Source organism: Scyliorhinus canicula, chromosome 29 (assembly GCF_902713615.1).
Source record: "Scyliorhinus canicula chromosome 29, sScyCan1.1, whole genome shotgun sequence".
NCBI classification, from domain to species: domain Eukaryota; kingdom Metazoa; phylum Chordata; class Chondrichthyes; order Carcharhiniformes; family Scyliorhinidae; genus Scyliorhinus; species Scyliorhinus canicula.
In genome coordinates, this window is record NC_052174.1 from 947,219 (window position 1) to 968,837 (window position 21,619).

A 21,619-nucleotide genomic window follows, 5' to 3' on the forward strand; every position below is an offset into this window, starting at 1 on the left:
GGACACATTGCCCTTGGTCCCCAACTCCAAATCATCTATGTAAATTGTGAACAATTGTGGGCCCAACACGGATCCCTGAGGGACACCACTAGCTACTGATTGCCAACCAGAGAAACACCCATTAATCCTCACTCTTTGCTTTCTATTAATTAACCAATCCTCGATCCATGCTACTACTTTACCCTTAATGCCATGCATCTTTATCTTATGCAGCAACCTTTTGTGTGGCACCTTGTCAAAGGCTTTCTGGAAATCCAGATATACCACATCCATCGGCTCCCCGTTATCTACTGCACTGGTAATGTCCTCAAAAAATTCCACTAAATTAGTTAGGCATGACCTGCCTTTTACGAACCCATGCTGCGTCTGCCCAATGGGACAATTTCTATCCAGATGCCTCACAATTTCTTCCTTGATGATAGATTCCAGCATCTTCCCCACTACCGAAGTTAAGTTCACTGGCCTATAATTTCCTGCTCTCTGCCTACCTCCTTTTTTAAACAGTGGTGTCACGTTTGCTAATTTCCAATCCACCGGGACCACCCCAGAGTCTAGTGAATTTCGGTAAATTATCATTAGTGCATCTGCAATTTCCCTAGCCATCTCTTTTAGCACTCTGGGATGCATTCCATCAGGGCCAGGAGACTTGTCTACCTTTAGCCCCATTAGCTTGCCCATCACTACCTCCTTAGTGATAACAATCCTCTCAAGGTCCTCACCTGTCATAGCCTCATTTCTATCAGTCACTGGCATGTTATTTGTGTCTTCCACTGTGAAGACCGACCCAAAAAACCTGTTCAGTTCCTCAGCCATTTCTTCATTTCCCATTATTAAAACTCCCTTCTCATCCTCTAAAGGACCAATATTACCTTAGCCACTCTTTTTTGTTTTATATATTTGTAAAAACTTTTACTGTCTGTTTTTATATTCTGAGCAAGTTTACACTCATACTCTACCTTACTCTTCTTTATAGCTTTTTTAGTAGCTTTCTGTTGCCCCCTAAAGATTTCCCAGTCCTCTAATCTCCCAGCAATCTTTGCCACTTTATATGCTTTTTCCTTCAATTTGATACTCTCCCTTATTTCCTTAGATATCCACGGTCGATTTTCCCTCTTTCTACCGTCCTTCCTTTTAGTTAGTATAAACATTTGCTGAGCACTGTGAAAAATCGCTTGGAAGGTTCTCCACTGTTCCTCAACTGTTCCACCATAAAGTCTTATCTCCCAGTCTACCTTAGCTAGTTCTTCTCTCATCCCCTTGTACTCTCCTTTGTTTAAACACAAAACACTAGTATTTGATTTTACTTTCTCACCCTCCATCTGTATTTTAAATTCCACCATATTGTGATCGCTCCTTCCGAGAGGATCCCTAACTATGAGATCATGAATCAATCCTGTCTCATTACACAGGACAAGATCTAGGACCGCTTGTTCCCTCGTAGGTTCCATTACATACTGTTCTAGGAAACTATCGCGGATACATTCTATAAACTCCTCCTCAAGGTTGCCTTGACCGACCTGGTTAAACCAATCGACATGTAGATTAAAATCCCCCATGATAACTGCTGTACCATTTCTACATGCATCAGTTATTTCTTTGTTTATTGCCTGCCCCACCATCTCGTTACTATTTGGTGGCCGATAGACTATTCCTATCAGTGACTTTTTCGCCTTACTATTCCTGATTTCCACCCAAATGTCTGTGCGGAGTCCGCACGTTCTCCCCCGTGTCTGCGTGGGTTTCCTCCGGGCGCTCCGGTTTCCTCCCGCAGTCCAAAGACGCGCAGGTTAGGTGGATTGGCCGTGCTAAATTGCCCCTTAGTGTCCAAAAAGGTTAGGAGGGGTTATTGGGTTACGGGGATAGGGTGGAAGTGAGGGCTTAAGTGGGTTGGTGCAGACTCGATGGGCCGAATGGCCTCCTTCTGCACTGTATGTTCTATGCCCATATCTTACTCTAAGCTTTTCCAGGAGAGGCCGATGGCTTCACAACAACCTGTTCTGCAGAGAGAGCGTTATCAAGTTCTGGATTCTGCTTTACATCAACCTTTGTCTGGAGAGAGAGAGAGAGAGAGAGAAAGTTATCAGATTCTCCCAGTGGCTTTTTTAAAATGAGAATTAATTGGGCAGAGTGAGTCGGTTCGATTCCTCCACCCGGCCCGAAGAATGGGCTCCCAGAAGCACCTGAGAGAAATAACACCCAATCACCGCCTGTTGACGGGCAGAATACCCGCTTTCTCGGTCCACCTCATTGGCCAGCAGCCAAGTCAATCAAATCGAGTCAGCGCTGATGTCAGCCAATCTGCAGCCGCCGGCCTCAAACAGCACAGCCTTCTGGATCCTGCTGTGCGAATTGAAGCAGGTCACTTCCTTAAAGTCACAGGTCCATTAAACGTCCATGGATCGAAATTGCAATGGGTAAAATGAGGGGTAGGGGAGAGGGGCGGGGGGGGGGGGAGGAGAATAGACAGGAAACAAACAGGAGGGGGGCCCTGACGTTGTTCAATCTGTATGTTGTACAAAGTTTGAATCCGGTGACTATTCTCGCACATTGTTACGCCTCAACCTACTGATTGTCCCAACTAAAAATGCCATAGAATTTACAGTGCAGAAGGAGGCCATTCAGCCCATTGAGTCTGCACCGCCTCCTGTAAAGAGCACCCTATCCCCATAACCCAGTAACCCCACCCAACACTAAGGGCAATTTTGGACACTAAGGGCAATTTATCATGGCCAATCCACCCAACCTGCACATCTTTGGACTGTGGGAGGAAACCGGAGCATCCGGAGGAAACCCACGCAGACACGGGGAGGACGTGCAGACTCCGCACAGACAGTGACCCAGCGGGGAATCGAACCTGGGACCCTGGAGCTGTGAAGCAATTGTGCTAACCACTGTGCTACCGTGCTGCCCCTAAGAGAAAAATGGGAAAGATGTGGATCGGGTAGTCATGTGGACACTGGGGTGATGCGGGTACATGTGTGAATTGCGCTTTCACGTATCTGATCGTCAGTCCAGAAGTAAAACACTCGAACACGTCAGTAACGAATATTCGTTTCTTCACGGCCGGGACAAATCTCTAAGCAGTCGGGTAACTACCTTCGAGAAGTGCCAAAGTCCCAGAATAAGGACTGTATTTTTATACATTTTACAGCTTAGGGGTGGTCCCCTTAAATTCCTAGATACACCTATGATTTGGCAAGGATCCAGAACATGTACATATATGGAATTATTCTTCGAGGTCGGGAGGTTATTTTTGACATAATCATTAGCACAAGTCACTATTAATGCTATTACAAAGGTTTTTCTTATCCCATGGCCAATGTTTATTTGTTTCAACTGGTCAAACAAGCTTAATTGCGCTATCTCCGCAATAAAGTAACGCTTCCCATTCATTCCATTCTTTGACTTTTTGACCTCTCTGCTTTCACAGATGCGGGTCAGAACATTAAATAGTACTAAAGCCACACTCCCCTTTTTCCATCCCATGACCTTCTGACATCTCTGCTTTCACAGATGCCGGTCAGAACACGCTCCCTTTATTTCATCCCTTGACCTGTTGACATCTCTTTCACAGAGCTTTTCAGAACTGTTATATTAACCCTATCAGCGAAGTTCCAAATGAAATCCACTTCTACACATGGTGGGGGGGGGGGGGGGGGGGGGGTGTCACGTATCCTCCCACACGTCCAAAGATGTGCAGGTTAAGGTGGGATTGGCCGTGATAAAATGCCCCTTCGTGTCCAAAAAGGTTAGGTGGGGTTACTGGGTTACGGGTGTGGGCTTAAGTGGGGTGCTAATTCCAAGGGCCGGTGCAGACTCGATGGGCCAAATGGCCTCCTTCTGCACTGTAAATTCTATGATCTATCATTCTATGAAGTGCATCTGGATAACCAAGGGACTCTAGATTCAGCACTGCCACCCTTTCTCTTTGTGCGGGTCTGTCTTCACCATGCCTGACGAATCTTGCTCTCCAGTGCCTCCCACCGATCTGACCCTGCTTTCCCCTCTAGTAGCTGCATCCAGTCCACATTCGCCAACTCACTCCTCAGCTTTGTAAAAGGTAGCCTCCCCCCCCCCCCCCCCCCACCCCCCGGCCCCCATTTAGAACATTGACTCCTGCTCTATCTTTATCCTCTTCCATAACGATATTATGATCACTATTTCCAAATCGATGCCCCCACTGCTAAGTCAACCACTCGCCCGGCTTCATTTCCTGAGACTAGATCTAAAGTTGCGACTCCTCTCGTTGCATAACGATATTATGATCACTATTTCCAAAATGGTGCATCCACTCGCCTGGCTTCATTTTCCTGAGGTTAAATCTAGAATTGCGCCCCCTCAGGTTGGGGGCTTGGTTAGCGTTGGGTCAAAAAATTCCCTTGAATGCTGTTCAAGAATTTCCTGCCCGTTGATATCCGGATCGTTGAAGTCCCCAGGGATTTTGGCCCTGTCCTTTCTTTCACTCAGAAATCAGACTACGTATTTGTTCTTTTAACCCCCTTCCACTATTGGGGGGTCTACAGTACACTCCCCGTTATCATTTCTGAACTCAATCCGTTTGATGTTTCATATAGTTTATTGCCCCTCTTGTCAGCTGTCATTGAATCATTGGATTGGATTGGATTTGGATTTGTTTATTGTCACGTGTACCGAGGTACAGTGAAAAGTATTTTTCTGCAAGCAGCTCAACAGATCATTCAGTACATGGGAAGAAAAGGGAATTAAACAAAATTCAAGAAAATACAAGAAAATGCACGAGAATACATAATAGGGCAACACAAGATATACAATGTAACTACATAAGCATTGGCATCGGTTGAAGCATACAGGGCGTAGCGTTAATGAGGTCAGTCATAATAGGGTCATTTAGGAGTTTGGTGACAGCGGGGAAGAAGCTGTTTTTGAGTCTGTCCGTGCGTGTTCTCCGACTTCTGTATCTCCTGCCCGATGGAAGAAGTTGGAAGAGTGAGTAAGCCGGGTGGGAGGGGTCTTTGATTATGCTGCCTGCTTTCCCCCGGCAGCGGGAGGTGTAGATGGAATCAATGGACGGGAGGCAGGTTCGTGTGATGGACTGGGCGGTATTCACGACTCTCTGAAGTTCCTTGCGGTCCTGGGCCGAGCAGTTGCCATACCCAGTCTGTGATGCAGCCCGATAGGATGCTCTCTATGGTGCATCTGTAAAAGTTGGTAAGGGTTAATGTGGACATGCCGAATTTCCTTAGTTTCCTGAGGAAGTATAGGCGCTGTTGTGCTTTCTTGGTGACAGCGTCGACGTGGGTGGACCAGGACAGATTTTTGGTGATGTGCACCCCTAGGAATTTGAAACTGCTAACCATCTCCACCTCGGCCCCGTTGATGCTGACAGGGGTGTGTACAGTACTTTGCTTCCTGAAGACAATGACCAGCTCTTTAGTTTTGCTGGCATTGAGGGAGAGATTGTTGTCGTTACACCACTCCACTAGGTTCTCTATCTCCCTCCTGTATTCGGACTCGTCGTTATTCGAGATCCGGCCCACTATGGTCGTATCATCAGCAAACATGTAGATGGAGTTGGAACCAAGTTTTGCCACGCAGTCGTGTGTGTACAGGGAGTAGAGTAGGGGGCTAAGTACGCAGCCTTGCTGGGCACCGGCATTGAGGACTATTGTGGAGGAGGTGTTGGTGTTCATTCTTACTGACTGTGGTCTGTGGGTCAGAAAGTCAAGGATCCAGTTACAGAGGGAGAAGCCAAGTCCTAGGTTTTGGAGCTTTGATATGAACTTGGCTGGGATTATGGTGTTGAAGGCGGAGCTGTAGTCAATAAATAGGAGTCTGATGTAGGAGTCCTTGTTTTCGAGATGCTCTAAGGATGAGCGAAGGGCCAGGGAAATGGTGTCTGATAGAATTTACTGATAGAATTTACAGTGCAGGAGAAGGCCATTTGGCCCATCGAGTCAACAATGATCCCACTTAAACCCATACCTCAGCTCTATCCCCATAATCCAGTAGCCCCTTTTGGACGCTAAGGGACAATTTAACACTGCCAATCCACCTAACCTGCACATCATTGGACACTAAGGGCAATTTAGCACGGCCAATCCACCTAACCCACACATCTCTGGATTGTGGGAGGAAACCGGAGCACCCGGAGGAAACCCACGCAGACACGGGGGAGAACGTGCAGACTCCGCACAGACAGTGACCCGAGCCGGGAATCGAACCCGGGATCCTGGTGCTGTGAGGCAGCAGCGCTAACCCACTGTGCCACCCTGCCGCCATTGACCCTTTACCCAATAATGCTACGCCCCCACCCTATCCCGACTGAAAGTTCTGTCTGAGCTGCCATTTCTGCCCTTCTTTAAGCCGGGTTTCCGTTATCGTGATGATATCACACTGCCAGACATCTATCTGTGCCCTCAACCAATCGCCTTCATTCCCTATACATTCACATTCTGGCATGCTCTTGCACCTTTAACCTGTGTGGGTTATGGGCCAGGGTTTAGAGAACCCCAAAGTGTATCATGGAGTTCACCTGACCCACAATGTTTACTAGATTGTGGTATGGGGAGCACACGGCCCACTCTACAGGTGTGGTACAGCAGAAATGGAAAAGTATTTTTCAAAGCAAAACAATGTTTATTCTATGAACTCAAGTTAACCTTTTAAAAACATAGAGTGAACATCTTAGCGACCGTCAATTCAAATACAACCCCCAAAGACTACAACACTAAGTAATCCTTTAAGTTTTCCTTTTAACATCCATAAGACTTAAAATACCTTTTACCAGAAGCCCATTAGGTTAAAGTCACTACTGTTATTAGTTTTAAATCACCAGGATCGATTTACAGTCTTTAGATTACAGAGAGAGAGATTCATACCCCTTCTGGCTGTGACTGCAGCTATCCAGCTCTGAAAACGAAACTAAAACACACCCTGCAGCAAACAGCCTAAAACGAAAGTAAAAACCTGACAGACACCCAGCTCCACCCACTCTCTGACATCACTGCAGTAGTAAACACCCATTTCTTAAAGGTACTCTCACTACAGATATTTATATGCACACCCATTTATAAACACCCATTTCTTAAAGGTACACTCACATGACAGCTGTTCCTGTCTTTCAGAGTAACTCTCTAATTCTCCATCTCCCATTCCCTGCTCTGAATCCGCCCTCAGGTTTGCAACCCTCTTTGCCAATCTAGTTTAAACTCCCCCCACCCCCCCCCCCCCCCCCCAACAGGCCTTCTCAATCACTTTGATCACCTGTGTGGCCACTTCTAGGGAACTGTGGAACCTGCACGCCCAGATCCCTCTGTAAACCTTCATCAGCCGGGGCATTGAGTGCAGGAGCTGGGAAATCATGTTGAAGCTGTGTAAGACCTTGGTTAGGCCGCATTTGGAGTATCGCGTGCAGTTCTGGTCACCACATTCTCAGAAGGAGGTGGAGGCTTTGGAGAGAGAGAGCAAAGAAGGTTCACCAGGATGTTGCCGAGTCTCCAGGGTGTTGGCTATGAGGAGAGAGGTTGAATAAACTGGGATTGTTTTCGCTGGAAAGACGGAGGCTGAGGGGAGGCCTGATGGAGGTCTACAAAATTATGGGAGGCACGGACAGGGTGGATAGTCAGAGGCTTCTTCCCAGGGTGGAAGTGTCAACGACAATGGGGCACAGGGTCAAGGTGAGAGGGGGAAAGGTGAAGGGAGATGCGCGGGGTAGGTTTCTCACACAGAGAGTGGTGGGTGCCTGGAACGTGCTGCCAGAGGATGTGCTGGAAACAGCACATTAGCCACGTTTCAGAGGCACCTGGATGGGTCCATGAATCGGGAGGAAACAGAGAGATACGGACCGAGTAAGGGCAGGAGGGTTTGTTTTTAATTAGGGCTCCATGATCGGCGCAGGCTCGTAGGGCCGAAGGGCCTGTTCCTGTGCCGCACTTTCCTTTGTTCTTTGAGTGGGTGGGTGTGTGTGAATCTACCGGGCCGCTCCTTAAAAGTGGAGGGTTTGCGCGCATGTACGCACGCACAATGTACATTGGCGATCCCTCACTAGTATCTGACTGAAGACATTGATCAAATTCAATTCGCTTATTGTCACGAGTAGGCTTCAAATGAAGTTACCGTGAAAAGCCCCTAGTCGCCACATTCCGGCGCCTGTCCGGGGAGGCCGGTACGGGAATCGAATCGTGCTGCTGGCCTGCCTGGGTCTGCTTTCAAAGCCAGCGATTTAGCCCTGTGCGGGAATTCAGACCACATTAGGACACAGGGGGGTGCTGTTGCACCCTGCGGCTCAATTCCAAACTTGATGGCAACTTTACTGGACCCCTCCAATCCTTTAATTTCTTTTGTAAGTCAGCCGTGGAATCCCTGCAGTGCCGGAAGGAGGCCATTCGGCCCATCGGGTCTGCACCGACCCTCGGAAAGAGCGCACCTTACCCAGGCCGACCCCCCCCCCCCCTCCTCCCCCCCTCACGGGATACAGGAGTCACAGGCCCAGCATTTATTCTCCATCCCTAATTGCCCCCTGGAGGAGGTGGGGGGGGGGAGCCGCCTTCTCGAACCCGCTGCAGTCCCTGAGGTGTAGGTACACCCACTGTGCTGTTAGGGAGGGAGTTCCAGGATGTTGCCCCAGCGACAGTGAAGGAACGGCCGATATATTTCCCAGTCAGGGTGGTGAGTGACTTGGAGGGGAACCTCCAGGTGGTGGGGTTCCCAGGTATCTGCTGCCCTTGTCCTTCTAGATGGTAGAGGCGGTGGGTTTGGAAGGTGCTGCCTGAGGAGCCTTGGTGAGTTGCTGCGGGGCATCTTGTAGATGGGACACACGGCTGCCACTGTGCGTCGGTGGGGGAGGGAGTGAATGTTTGTTCTGAAACCTGAGGAAGGAGCAGTGCTCCAAAAGCTAGTGATTTGAAACAAACCTGTTGGACTTTAAACCTGGTGTTGTTAGACTTCTTTGCTGCAACACATCCCTGCTCCTGTACTCGAATCCTCTCGCTATGAAGGCCAACATACCATTAGCCTTCTTTACCGCCTGCTGCCCCTGCATGCTTACCTTCAGCGAATGGTGCACGAGGACACCCAGGTCCCGTTGCACGTTCCCCTCTCCTAATCTATGTCCATTCAGATAACAATCTGCTTCCTGTTTTTGCTACCAAAGTGGATAACCTCACATTTATCCAGATTATACTGCATCTGCCATTCATTCGTCCACTCAGTCAACTTGTCCAAATCCCACTCTGCATCCTCCTCACAGCTCACCCTCCCACCCAACTTGGTGCCCCCCCCCACCCCCGATTTCCTGACCCATTCAGTGCAGAAGGAGGCCATTCGGCCCATCGAGTCTGCACCGGCCCACTTGAGCCCTCACTTCCACCCTATCCCTGTAACCCAATGACCCCCCCCCCCCCCCCTAACCTTTTGGACACTAAGGGCAATTTATCACGGCCAATCCACCCTAACCTGCACATCTTTGGACTGTGGGAGGAAACCGGAGCGCCCGGAGGAAACCCACGCACACACGGGAGAGAGAGTGCAGACTCCGCACAGACAGTGACCCAGCCGGGAATCGAACCCGGGTCCCTGGCGCTGTGAAGCCACTGTGCTAACGGCTTGTGCTGCCCATTCCCTCGCCTTTAAAATCCGCTGGGAAATCAGGAGGAGAAAGAGGGAACTGATCCATAAATTGGAGATGGTGAGGGTTGTGACGGAGTGAGGGGGGGGGGGGGGGGGTGTGGGCGGTCATTCTCTGCACTCTGACCCCCAGAATCAGGAGGTCACGGGTTCGGGTTTGACACCAGAGACCGGGCGATATAATCTGGGCCCAGTCCCAGGCCTGAGAGAGAGAGAGTGAGAGCTGCAAGCATTGGTGGGATCTTGCTGAGCGTAATCCGGCTCCCCTTCACCGCGATAGCGGCTCCATTCCCGCGGAGGGTCTCCGTCGGCTGCGAGGCGCGTGTGAGGGAGCCCGGGCTGGCGCTGCAGAAATGCAGAATCTTTCTTCCCTCCAGGCTCAGGTTGGTATTTGTTGAAGGATGTGGGTGGGGGGAGGGGGGAGAGGGGGGAGGGTGTTGACGAGGCGATTTTCCCCCCCCTTCCGAAGATCCCAATGATCCCTGAAGCTGCAATTCGTCAGCCCCCGTGTCTCAGATTCCTGCTCAGTGACACTCGAAACACTCCCGCGGAGGAGGAAGTAGTTAACCCGGCTTGCGAAACTTGGCCAGCGTTGCCTGGGTTTCCTGTTGATCAGAACCTTTCAAGGAATTCCCCTCGGAACTGAGGTCATTGAATGAGATCCCGGTGTGAGGGAAGCCGGCAGATTCTGTATAAAAGGTGGAGCCATCGCCACCGTCCCCTCACAACCAGCCTGCCACCTCCAGCAGACATGCCCGGCGAGAGAGACTGCTCCATCTGCTACTGCCCCTACACCCAGGGGCCTCGGACCCCCCGCATCCTGCCCTGCCGCCACACCTTCTGCAGCCAGTGCCTCCTCGCCCTGCTCGCCCTGGCGGAGCCCGGGAGCTCCGGCTCCTGCCAACTCCTCTGCCCCCTCTGCCGGCAGCCCGCCCGGGCCGGGCGGCGGGGGGGGGGAGAGCTCCCCTTCCCCGTGGACCCCAGCCTCGGGGAGCTGGCACCGCCGGAAGGACCCCAGGAGGAGGCCATCGAGGGGACGGTGGCGGGCAGGCCGGCAGGCCTCAAGCGACGGGCCAAGGGTTGGATGAAGGGTCTGAGGAGGAGATTGGGTCTCCCGAGGCTGCGTCAGTCAAACAGCGGCGGTAAGAGACATCCCCGGCAAGGACTGGGGACGGGGACGGGGGGATTTGAGGCCTACTAAAACAAGCAGGCCTTTTAGCTAGAGGTTGGGGGGGGGGGGGGGGGGGGGATTTGAGGCCTACTAAAACAAGCAGGCCTTTTAGCTAGAGGTTGGGGGGAGGGGGATTTGAGGCCTACTAAAACAAGCAGGCCTTTTAGCTAGAGGTTGGGGGTGGGGGGGGGGATTTGAGGCCTACTAAAACAAGCAGGCCTTTTAGCTAGAGGTTGGGGGTGGGGGGGGATTTGAGGCCTACTAAAACAAGCAGGCCTTTTAGCTAGAGGTTGGAGGGGGGGGGGGGGGCGCACAGATTGAGGAGGATGGGGAAAAGAGGGGAGATGAGAAGAATTGTTTTTTCACCGGGTGAGCTGTTGCGATTGGGAAGTTGGAGCCCAAAAGGGGAGTGGAGACAGATTCCACAGGAACTTTCAAACTGGACGGGGAGGGGGGGAGTTGGGAATGGCTGATTTGACTCTGCTGACTGCCGGGTGTGGGAGCGATGGCTCAATCTGGTCTCCGTTTGAATCTCTTTCAGCTACCTGCGTCACCATGCGTGACATGGCCCTGATGGCAAGCTTCCACCTGATGTGATGCCTCCGGCGGACGATCGGCCAGCAGACGAATGGCCTCGAAGACACGGCGCGCCGGCCTACCGAAAGCCCGCAGCGCGGACGCCATCCGGGACGTGCCTGCTTCGATCGGGGTTGGCAGGCCTTTCCAAGCACGGGCCCCCCCTCCCGCCCTCGAAGGGGCGATGCCTCACCCAGCCGACGAACCACGGCGGGCAATTTGAAACCCGGCAACCGGTCGGGCCCGTGCGAGGGTCAGTCCCTGGACCGCGGGACCCCTCGACCCTGTCTGGAAACAGAGTTGCCCGGGCAAAGAGCGTTGGTCAAGTCAACTTGACGTCGAGGCCTACTTGACTTCTGTAAAACGGAGCCTCCTGTTAACCTTTCTATCTGTGTTCACGGTTTGCTTTGTGTTCGCAAGTGTTTGCGTCTCATCCCGGAGTACGTTATTTTCTGCCGAATTTCAGACTGAGTTGAAGCCATTGCCGTGTTAGTGAATCCCCCCCCCCCCCCCCCCCCCCCGCCTTGCCCCTGCCATTGCCATTAAGGCAACACTGCCAAAAGCGACTTTCAAGTGGGGGCATCTCCCTGGCAATGTGGACAGGCTTGTTTATTTGGCTGCGTTGCCAAGTCGCCATGCCAACGGCCTACTTTTCAATCGGTGGAATACATCCAAGCCTCTGAGTCATAAACATGACACAAGAACTGTTAAAGTTTAATCAGCAATTTGGCAGGCCAGGCCCCGGAATACTCCAGAGGCAGCAGGGTAGCACGGTGGTTAGCATTAAATGCTTCACAGCTCCAGGGTCCCAGGTTCGATTCCCGGCTTGGGTCACTGTCTGTGCGGAGTCTGCACGTCCTCCCCGTGTGTGCGTGGGTTTCCTCCGGGTGCTCCGGTTTCCTCCCACAGTCCAAAGATGTGCGGGTTAGGTGGATTGGCCATGATAAATTGCCCGTAGTGTTCCTAAAAAGTAAGGTTAAGGGTTACGGGCTACGGGTATAGGGTGGATAGGGTATAGGGTTTGAGTAGGGAGATCATTGCTCGGCACAACATCGAGGGCCGAAGGGCCTGTTCTGTGCTGTACTGTTCTATGTTCTAAGCACTGTCTTCCCAGGCCTCACAGCCTTTCTCCCGGGAGGGCCTAAGCCACAGAAAATAGGAGCAGGATTAGGCCATTCGGCCCTTCGAGCCTGCTCCTCCATTCGGTATGATCATGGCTGATCGTCAGGTGCAATACCCCAGATCCCGCCGTCCACCCCATCTCTTGAGGGCCTGTACTCGTTGGAGTTTAGAAGGATGAGGGGGGATCTTATTGAAACTTACAGGATACTGCGAGGCCTGGATAGAGTGGACGTGGAGAGGACGTTTCCACATAGAACATAGAACATAGAACATTACAGCGCAGTACGGGCCCTTCGGCCCTCGATGTTGCGCCGACCTGTGAAACCATCTGAAGCCTATCTGACCTACACTATTCCATTTTCATCCATATGTCTATCCAGTGACCACTTAAATGCCCTTAAAGTTGGCGAGTCTGCTACTGTTGCAGGCAGGGCGTTCCACACCCCTACTACTCTTGTAGGAGAAACTAGAAGCAGAGGGCACAGCCTCAGACTAAAGGGACGATCCTTTAAAACTGAGACGAGGAGGAATTTCTTCAGCCAGAGGGTGGTGAATCTGTGGAACTCTTTGCCGCAGAAGGCTGTGGAGGCCAAATCACTGAGTGTCTTTAAGACAGAGATAGATAGGTTCCTGATCAATAAGGGGATCAGGGGGTTATGGGGCGAAGGCTGGAGAATGGGGTGAGAAACATATCGGCCATGATTGAATGGCGGAGCAGACTCGATGGGCCGAGTGGCCTAATTCTGCTCCTATGCCTTATGGTCTTACATCCCTCGATCCCTTTAGCCCCAAGAGCTGTATCTAATTCCTTCCTGAAATTACACATTTTGGCCTCAACTACTTCCCGTGGGAGTGAATTCCACAGATTCCCCGCTCTCTGGGTGAAGAAATGTCTCCTCACCTCAATCCTGAAAGATTTGCCCCTTATCCTCAAACTCTGGCCCCCGAGTCCCGGACTCCCCCCACCATCCGGAACATTCTTTCTGAATCTACCTGGTCTAATCCCGTTAGAATTTTACAAGTTTCTATGAGATCCCCTCTCACTCTTCTAAACTCCAATGAATATAATCCTCACTGACTTAGTCTCTCCTCCTATGACAGCCCCTCCGCCCCAGGAATCAGCCGGGTAAACCTTCGCTGCCCTCCCTCCATAGCAACAACATCCTTCCTCGGGTAAGGGCACCAAAACTCCAACCATCAGATCCCGTCGAATAGTCCCTTTTCCCACTTCCAATCTTCAAATAAATTAATAAACGAAAGAAAATGGGGGTGGCAACGCATTTTTTAAAGGGATGACTTTACCTCAAGGGGTTGCTCTGGAAGCAATATTTGGGTTGGGGTGGGAAGGTGGGAGTTGAAGGTCAGCCGTGATGGGATTGCAGAGCAGGTTCGATGGGCCGAACGGCCCATTCCTTTTCCAACCGCTTACGAATAGCCGGCAGGAGTCTCGGAAATGAGCCGAGGACCGCCCTGCCACGCATCACAACACTCCCATCCCTGTGCACCGAGCGGGAACTGCACCATCCTGTAGAGGGGGGGGGGGGTACTGATTGGTACTGATCGGGCTAATTGAATAAGCTAATACGTGCTGCCACCCAGGTCTGCCCCCTGCCCCGTTTCCTCTCCGCGTCTACTGTGCAAAGTGAAGAGGGATGTTACAGCCTGTGGTACTAACCGCCTTCAGTATTATCTTATGTTTTGTAATAAATCGCTTTTGTGGAATTAGCCAGCAACGTGAATGCGATCGCGTTGCAGATGTATATAATTTGTACCAAACTGGAAGAGCTAATGATGACCTATTTAATTGTTATTTAAAAAGAATAAAAATAAAATTGTGAAGCACGTCTGCAGTCCCTTCATTCCGTCGTGAATGTAACGGGCGGTGGGGATAATTGGGGGCGGGGGGGGGTGAAAGGGCACTGAAGAGACCCCTCGGCCACCGTCTTATTCAATGGCGGAGCGGGATCGATGGGCTGAATGGCCTCCTCCTGTTCTTACGGTCCGATGAATGTCAGCAGTTCGGAAAACCTTTCTGGGTTCCTATTTCGAGGGTTGAAAAACCTCTCCCCTCAGACGCCTCAAAGATGACCCCCAGGGGGCAGCACGGTGGCGCAGTGGTTAGCACTGCTGCCTCACGGCGCTGAGGTCCCAGGTTCGATCCCGGCTCTGGGTCACTGTCCGTGTGGAGTTTGCACATTCTCCCCGTGTCTGCGTGGGTTTCGCCCCCACAACCCAAAGATGTGCAGGGTAGGGGGATTGGCCGCGCTAAATTGCCCCTTAATTGGAAAAAAATGAACTGGATACTCTAAATTTATAAAAAGAAATGACCCAAGCAGCTTTTATGCACTTGGCTAGTCAGAGGGACGAGCGACTGAGATATCTCTGACTGGGGAACGGGATATCAACAGACGGAATAGCAGAAGAGGTAGACCCCGTGGTTGCTCTACCCTGCTCTCCTATTTGAGAAGATCATTCAATAAGTTCCACATTCCCATTTACCCCCACAATCATAGATATCATAGAATTTACAGTGCAGAAGGAGGCCATTCGGCCCATCGAGTCTGCACCGGCTCCTGGAAAGAGCACCCTACCCAAGGTCAACATCTCCACCCTATCCCCATAACCCAGTAACCCCACCCAACACTAAGGGCAATTTTGGACACTCAGGGCAATTTATCACGGCCAATCCACCCTAACCTGCACATCTTTGGGCTGTGGGAGGAAACCGGAGCACCCGGAGGAAACCCACGCACACACGGGGAGAACGTGCAGACTCCGTACAGACAGTGACCCCAAGCCGGGAATCGAACCTGGGACCCTGGAGCTGTGAAGCGATTGTGCTATCCACAATGCTACCGTGCTGCCCTCGATTCCCTCACCGGTATCTCTCCGCCCTCCCCCACTGTCTCCACATTCTCAATCTGTCGCCCCCCCCCCCAGTATTGGGTGAGGGGAAATGTCCTCGAATTGACCATGGGGGAGATTGAAGCCATTGTTTCGGCCTCCTCCCCAGATTCTGTTCCCCAGCGACTGACTCCGTCCCTCTCCCCGGCAACGGTCTGGCATCGGACCGTAAGGGGAGGCGGTGACGTAGTGGTATTGCAGTGACCCAGAGCCGTGCTCTGGGGACGCGAGTTCGAACCCCGTCACAGCAGATGGTGAAATTTGTATTCAATAAAATCTAGGATGGAAAGTCTGAAAAAAAAAACACGTGATTCTTTACGGGCGGCACGGCGGTGCAGTGGTTAGCACTGCTGCCTCACAACACCGGGGATCCGGGTTCGATTCCCGGCTCGGGTCACTGTCTGTGCGGAGTCTGCACGTCCTCCCCCGTGTCTGCGTTGGTTTCCTCCGGGTGCTCCGGTTTCCTCCCACAGTCCAAAGATGTGCAGGTTGGGTGGATTGGCCGGGATAAATTGCCCTGAGTGTCCCAAAAATAGGTTAAGTGGGGTTACTGAGTAACGGGGATGGGGTGGAGGTGTGGGCTTGGGTAGGGTGCTCTTTCCCAGGGCCCATTCAGACTTTATGGGCTGAATGGCCTCCTTCTGCACTGTAAATTCTCTGATTCTATGAAACCTTGGTGCCAACAGACTGGGTGCCATCACCGAGATCACCTATTTCTACCGTAACGTCGCCCGACTCTGCCCTGGTCACAGCTCATCCACTACGGAAACCCTCACTCCCACTCTTTTTTGCTGACCCACACTGACCCCCCTGTGCTCTCTGACCCCACACTGACCCCTCTGTGCTCTCTGACCCACACTGACCCCCCCTGTGCTCTCTGACCCCACACTGACCCCCCTGTGCTCTCTGACCCCACACTGACCCCTCTGTGCTCTCTGACCCACACTGACCCCCCCTGTGCTCTCTGACCCCACACTGACCCCCCTGTGCTCTCTGACATACACTGCCCCCCCCCCACTGTGCTCACTGACCCACACTGATCCCCCACTGTGCTCACTGACCCACACTGACCGCCCCCCGTGGTCCCTGACCCACACTGACGCCCCTGTGCTCTCCGACCCCACACTGACCCCCCTGTGCTCTCTGACCCACACTAACCCCCCCCCCCGTGCTCACTGACCCACACTGACCCCCCTGTGCTCTCTGACCCACACTGACCCCCCCCCACGTGCTCACTGACCCACACTGTGCCCCCCCTGTGCTCTCTGACCCCCCTGCGCTCTCTGACCCCCCTGTGCTCTCTGACCCCCCTGTGCTCTCTGACCTCCCTGTGCTCTCTGACCTCCCTGCGCTCTCTGACCCCCCTGCGCTCTCTGACCCCCCTGTGCTCTCTGACACTGTAAGTTGTATGAATAATAATCATAGATATGCTACAGTGCAGAAGGAGGCCATTCGGCCCATCGAGGCTCCACCAGCCCTCTGAAAAAGCCCCCCCGCCTGGGCCCACTTCTCCTGCCCTGCACGTCTTTGGACTGTGGGAGGAAACCGGAGCACCCGGAGGAAACCCACGCACACACGGGGAGGACGTGCAGACTCCGCACAGACAGTGACCCGAGCCGGGAATCGAACCTGGGACCCTGGAGCTGTGAGGCCACAGTGCTAACCACTGCGCTACCGTGCCTCCCTGAAAAGTGTGAGGTGACCCACTTTGGAAGGAGTAATGTGACCAGGAAGTATTCAGTGAACGGCCCGACACTGGGAAGTTCCCAGGAACAAAGGGACCTTGGTGTGTTTGTCCAGAGATCTCTGAAGGCAGAAGGGCAGGTTAATAGGGTGGGGGGTGAAAAAGGCATGTGGGACACTGGCCTTTATCAATCCAGGCACAGATTACAAAAGCAGGGAGGCCACGTTGGGAGTTGTACAGAACTTTGGTGAGGCCACAGCTGGAGCACTGGGTGCAGTTCTGGCCGCCACATTATAGGAAGGATGTGATTGCGCTGGAGGGGGTGCAGAGGGGATTCACCAGGATGTTGCCTGGGATGGAACGTTTCAGTTATGGAGAGAGGTTGGATGGGCTTGGGTTGTTTTCTCTGGAGCAGAGACTGAGGGGGCGACCTGATCGAGGTGGGGAAGGTTATGAGGGGCATGGACAGGGTGGGTAGGGGGCAGCTGTTCCCCTGAGTTGAAGGGTCAGTTACCGAGGGGGACACAAGTTCAAGGTGAGGGGGCGGGAGGATTATGGGGAATTTGAGGAAAAGCCTTTGTACCCATAGGGTGGTGAGGGTCTGGAACGCACGGCCTGGGAGGGGGGGGGGGGGAGGGTCTGGAACGCACGGCCTGGGAGGGGGGTAGAGGCGGGGGAGGGTCTGGAATGCACGGCCTGGGAGGGGGGATAGAGGCGGGGGAGGGTCTGGAACGCACGGCCTGGGAGGGGGGGTAGAGGCGGGGGTGGGTCTGGAACGCACGGCCTGGGGGAGGGGGGGTAGAGGCGGGGGTGGGTCTGGAACGCACGGCCTGGGGGAGGGGGGGTAGAGGCCGGCTGCCTCACGTCCTTTACAAAGTACCTGGCTGAGCACTTGGCAACGTCTGAACGTTCGCGGCTATGGGGCCAAGTGCTGGCCAATGGGATTAGGCCGGCAGGTCAGGGTTTTTTTTCATGTGTCGGTGCTGATTCGATGGGCCGAAGGGACTGTTCTGCTCCGTGAGATTCTGTGAAGCAGGATAACTCTGCCGGATTGTAAATTCCACGGACTCAAAAGTGCGAGACGACTCGAGCCCCGAGCCCAGGGATCGAGCTGACACAGAAATCGCCCACTCGGGACGGTGGGGGGGGGGGCACGAGACAGAGCCGGCCCACCCTCACCGGCAAAGGGTCACGGTGCCCGCCGGCACGTGGCCCACCCGCTTGGCCGGAAAGCCGGAGCCGAGGGTGCCGAGGTTCGAGATTGCTTGCAGGCAGGCGCCCGCGGGGGGCAAGGCCTCATCTCCACGGCAACGGGCCTTGCATAAAGGGAAGTTTCAAGGTAACGGTTAAATGCTTCGGGGGCGGTCGGGCAGACTCCGGCGCCTCCCGGCCTGCAACGGAAGCAGGTCAGGCAGCTTAGAGAGTCTGAGAAGGCCATTCAGCCCACTCCCCCCCCCCCCCCCCCGTGCTAGCTCTCAGACATTGCTGTCTCAAACCCTCTGCTCTATTTATCATTTTGTACCAAATACTCAGTTCCCCTTTACCGCCATTTGGCATTCCAGTGTTTCACGCCTTCGAAACCAGCTCCTCATCGTGCAATGGGCGGCTTTCTACACGTCCTGTAGCCGCCTGTTTAGCTTTGGCATTCATTCCCTGAACCCCACCCCCCCCCCCCCACCGGTTCACCCCCCCCTTCCAGCTGTACAGGAATGGGAGGGGGAGGGCGAAAATCTACCTCGCTGCTTCGGACGCCATGGCCAAAGGGGCAGCACGGTAGCATTGTGGTTAGCGTAAATGCTTCACAGCTCCAGGGTCCCAGGTTCGATTCCCGGCTTGGGTCACTGTCTGTGCGGAGTCTGCACGTCCTCCCCCTGTGTGCGTGGGTTTCCTCCGGGTGCTCCGGTTTCCTCCCACAGTCCAAAGATGTGCGGGTTAGGTGGATTGGCCATGATAAATTGCCCGTAGTGTCCTAAAAAGTAAGGTTAAGGGGGGGGGGTTGTTGGGTTACGGGTATAGGGTGGATACGTGGGTTTGAGTAGGGTGATCATTGCTCGGCACAACATCGAGGGCCGAAGGGCCTGTTCTGTGCTGTACTGTTCTATGTTCTATGTTTCCGGAGTTGGAAAGGACGGAGGAGGGGGTTAATCAGGGGCCTCGAGAGCGTGGAGAACCTAAGAAGGCCACTCGGCCCACTGTATCCATGCTAGCTCCGTGGAAGATCGACCCCCCCCCCCCCCCCCCCCCCCCCACCAACTCTGGTTCTTTCCCCCATTCTCTTCAATTGGTTTAATTTTTAAATGTATTTTATTACAGACATGTTACAGCCAATAAACATTCCGCAAAACAGGCTTCCCTACAATCAACTATACAGTCTGTACGGATTTCTCCCCTTTATTCACCCCCCCCCCCCCACGACGAACAGCCCCTCAAACACGGTCACAAACACCCCCCACCTTTCCTCGAACCCCCCCCCCCCCTGCAGAGCCCCTTAACTCAGACGTTATCTTCTCTAACCGCAGGAGGTCGGACAGGTCACCCAACCAAGCTGCTGCCCCCGGTGGCGATGCCGGCCGCCACTCCAGCAAAATTCTCCGCCGTGCAATCAGAGAGGCGAAGGCCAAGATATCGGCCTTCCTCCTCTCCATGGGCTCCGGCTTCTCTGAAACCCTAAATATCGCCAACCTCCTCCTCCACTATCCTGGGCGAAGACTCCCGCCCAGAATCGTCCCAATTTTTCACAACCCCAAGACTTGCGCGCGTGATTCGCTGGCCCCCGCTCACGCTCATCTGCTACCCACTGAAAGAACCCACTCATTCTCGCCCCAGCCATATGCACCCTGTGCACCACCTTGAACTGTATCCGGCTGATCCTCGCCCAAGAGGAGGGACCCGTTTCCCCTTCGCAGTGCCTCACTCCCCAATTGATCGCCCCTCCCAACCCCCCTTCCCGTTTCTCCTTGCTCTTCCCCACCCGCTCATTCTCTTCAATCTGTGTCCCCCACCACCCCAACCTCCATCCATTTACTTCATCCAAACCCCCCCCCCCCCCTCCCACCTCGTGATTTCCAGGGCTGCCTCGATTCGATCAACCCCCTTAACCTTTACGGTTCTGAGGGGTACCCCATGCAATGTTTGAGATGCTGACAGATCCAATTAAAGATTGTGCAGGAGAGGGCTGGCAGCCGCGAGCGGGGCCTGTTTGCTGTGTTTCCGCTGATGTGCAAAAACAAGGAGGCCCCCAGGGGGACAGGAGACGTGGAAAATCACAGGCTCCTATTGGGCAGGTACCTTGGGACTGACAGCTGGTGCCACTGGCAGAGAAAGCACCAGGTCACAGCAGTCGCTGCTGCCACCCAAGATCGCAGACGGCCGTTCCTCGGGCACGATACTCTGCTGGCAGACACGGCCGGACGTTCACCTCTCACCTCCGACCCTCGGGTGGGGACGAAGAAGGCCCAATCGTGCAGGCAGGAGAGGGTCAGCTTCGATCGGCGCGCCCAGTACCCCCGCCCAGCTCAGAAGGTGACGGCTGAGGAAGGTAAGGACAGGGGGACGAGGTGGCAACTTGCACCCGGCTCCCGCTCCGGTGGGAAACTGTCTGTGGCTCTTTGTGCCAATCCTGGGGAAAGGCATAACCACTCGACTCTCCTCCCTCGACTCTCCTCCCGACCGCAGATCTTTCTAACCCTGCCTCGAATGTACTCGATGACCCACAGTCTCCACTGTCTCTCTGGGGGAATTCCAAAGGTTAATGGCAACGCGCCAAATGCTGGGAAGTGGGATTAGGATAGGTCGGTGCTTGATGGCTGGCGAGGGCCCGATGGGCTGCAAGGCCTCGTTCTGTGCCGGAAAAGCCATATGACTCCAGTGGACCTCCGAGAGTGGGAATCCTTGCTTATTGCCGTGTGAAATGGGAGACCCCCTCCTTCTGATTCCCCCCCTACAATGGGAAACAATATCTTTCAATAAGATCACCTCTCATTCTGTTGAACTCCAACGTGTACAGGCCCAACCTGTATTTTCACAATGCAAGTCATAGAATCAGAGAATTCACACTGCAGAAGGAGGCCGTTCGGCCCATCGAGTCTGCACCGGCCCTTGGAAAGAGCACCCTACCCAAGCCCCACCCTTCCACCCTATCCCCACAACCCAATAACACCCCCCTTAACCTTACTTTTTAGGACACTACGGGCAATTTAGCATGGCCAATCCACCTAACCCGCACATCTTTGGACTGTGTGAGGAAACCGGAGCACCCGGAGGAAACCCACGCACACACGGGGAGGGCGTGCAGACTCCGCACAGACAGTGACCCAAGCCGAGAATCGAACCTGGGACCCTGGAGCTGTGCAGCAACAGTGCTAACCACTGTGCCACCGTGCCGTACCCCCCCCCCCCCCCCCTGTCCCTCCATCCCAGGAACCAGTCAAGCGAACATTCCCTGAGCAAGTTCCAAATGGGGTCAATCCTTCCTTACTTAAGGAGACAGAAAGATTCCGGAGGGAATGGGAAGTGTTGTAGGAGCATCTTAAAGGGAGAGAGAGATAGAGGGGCGGAGA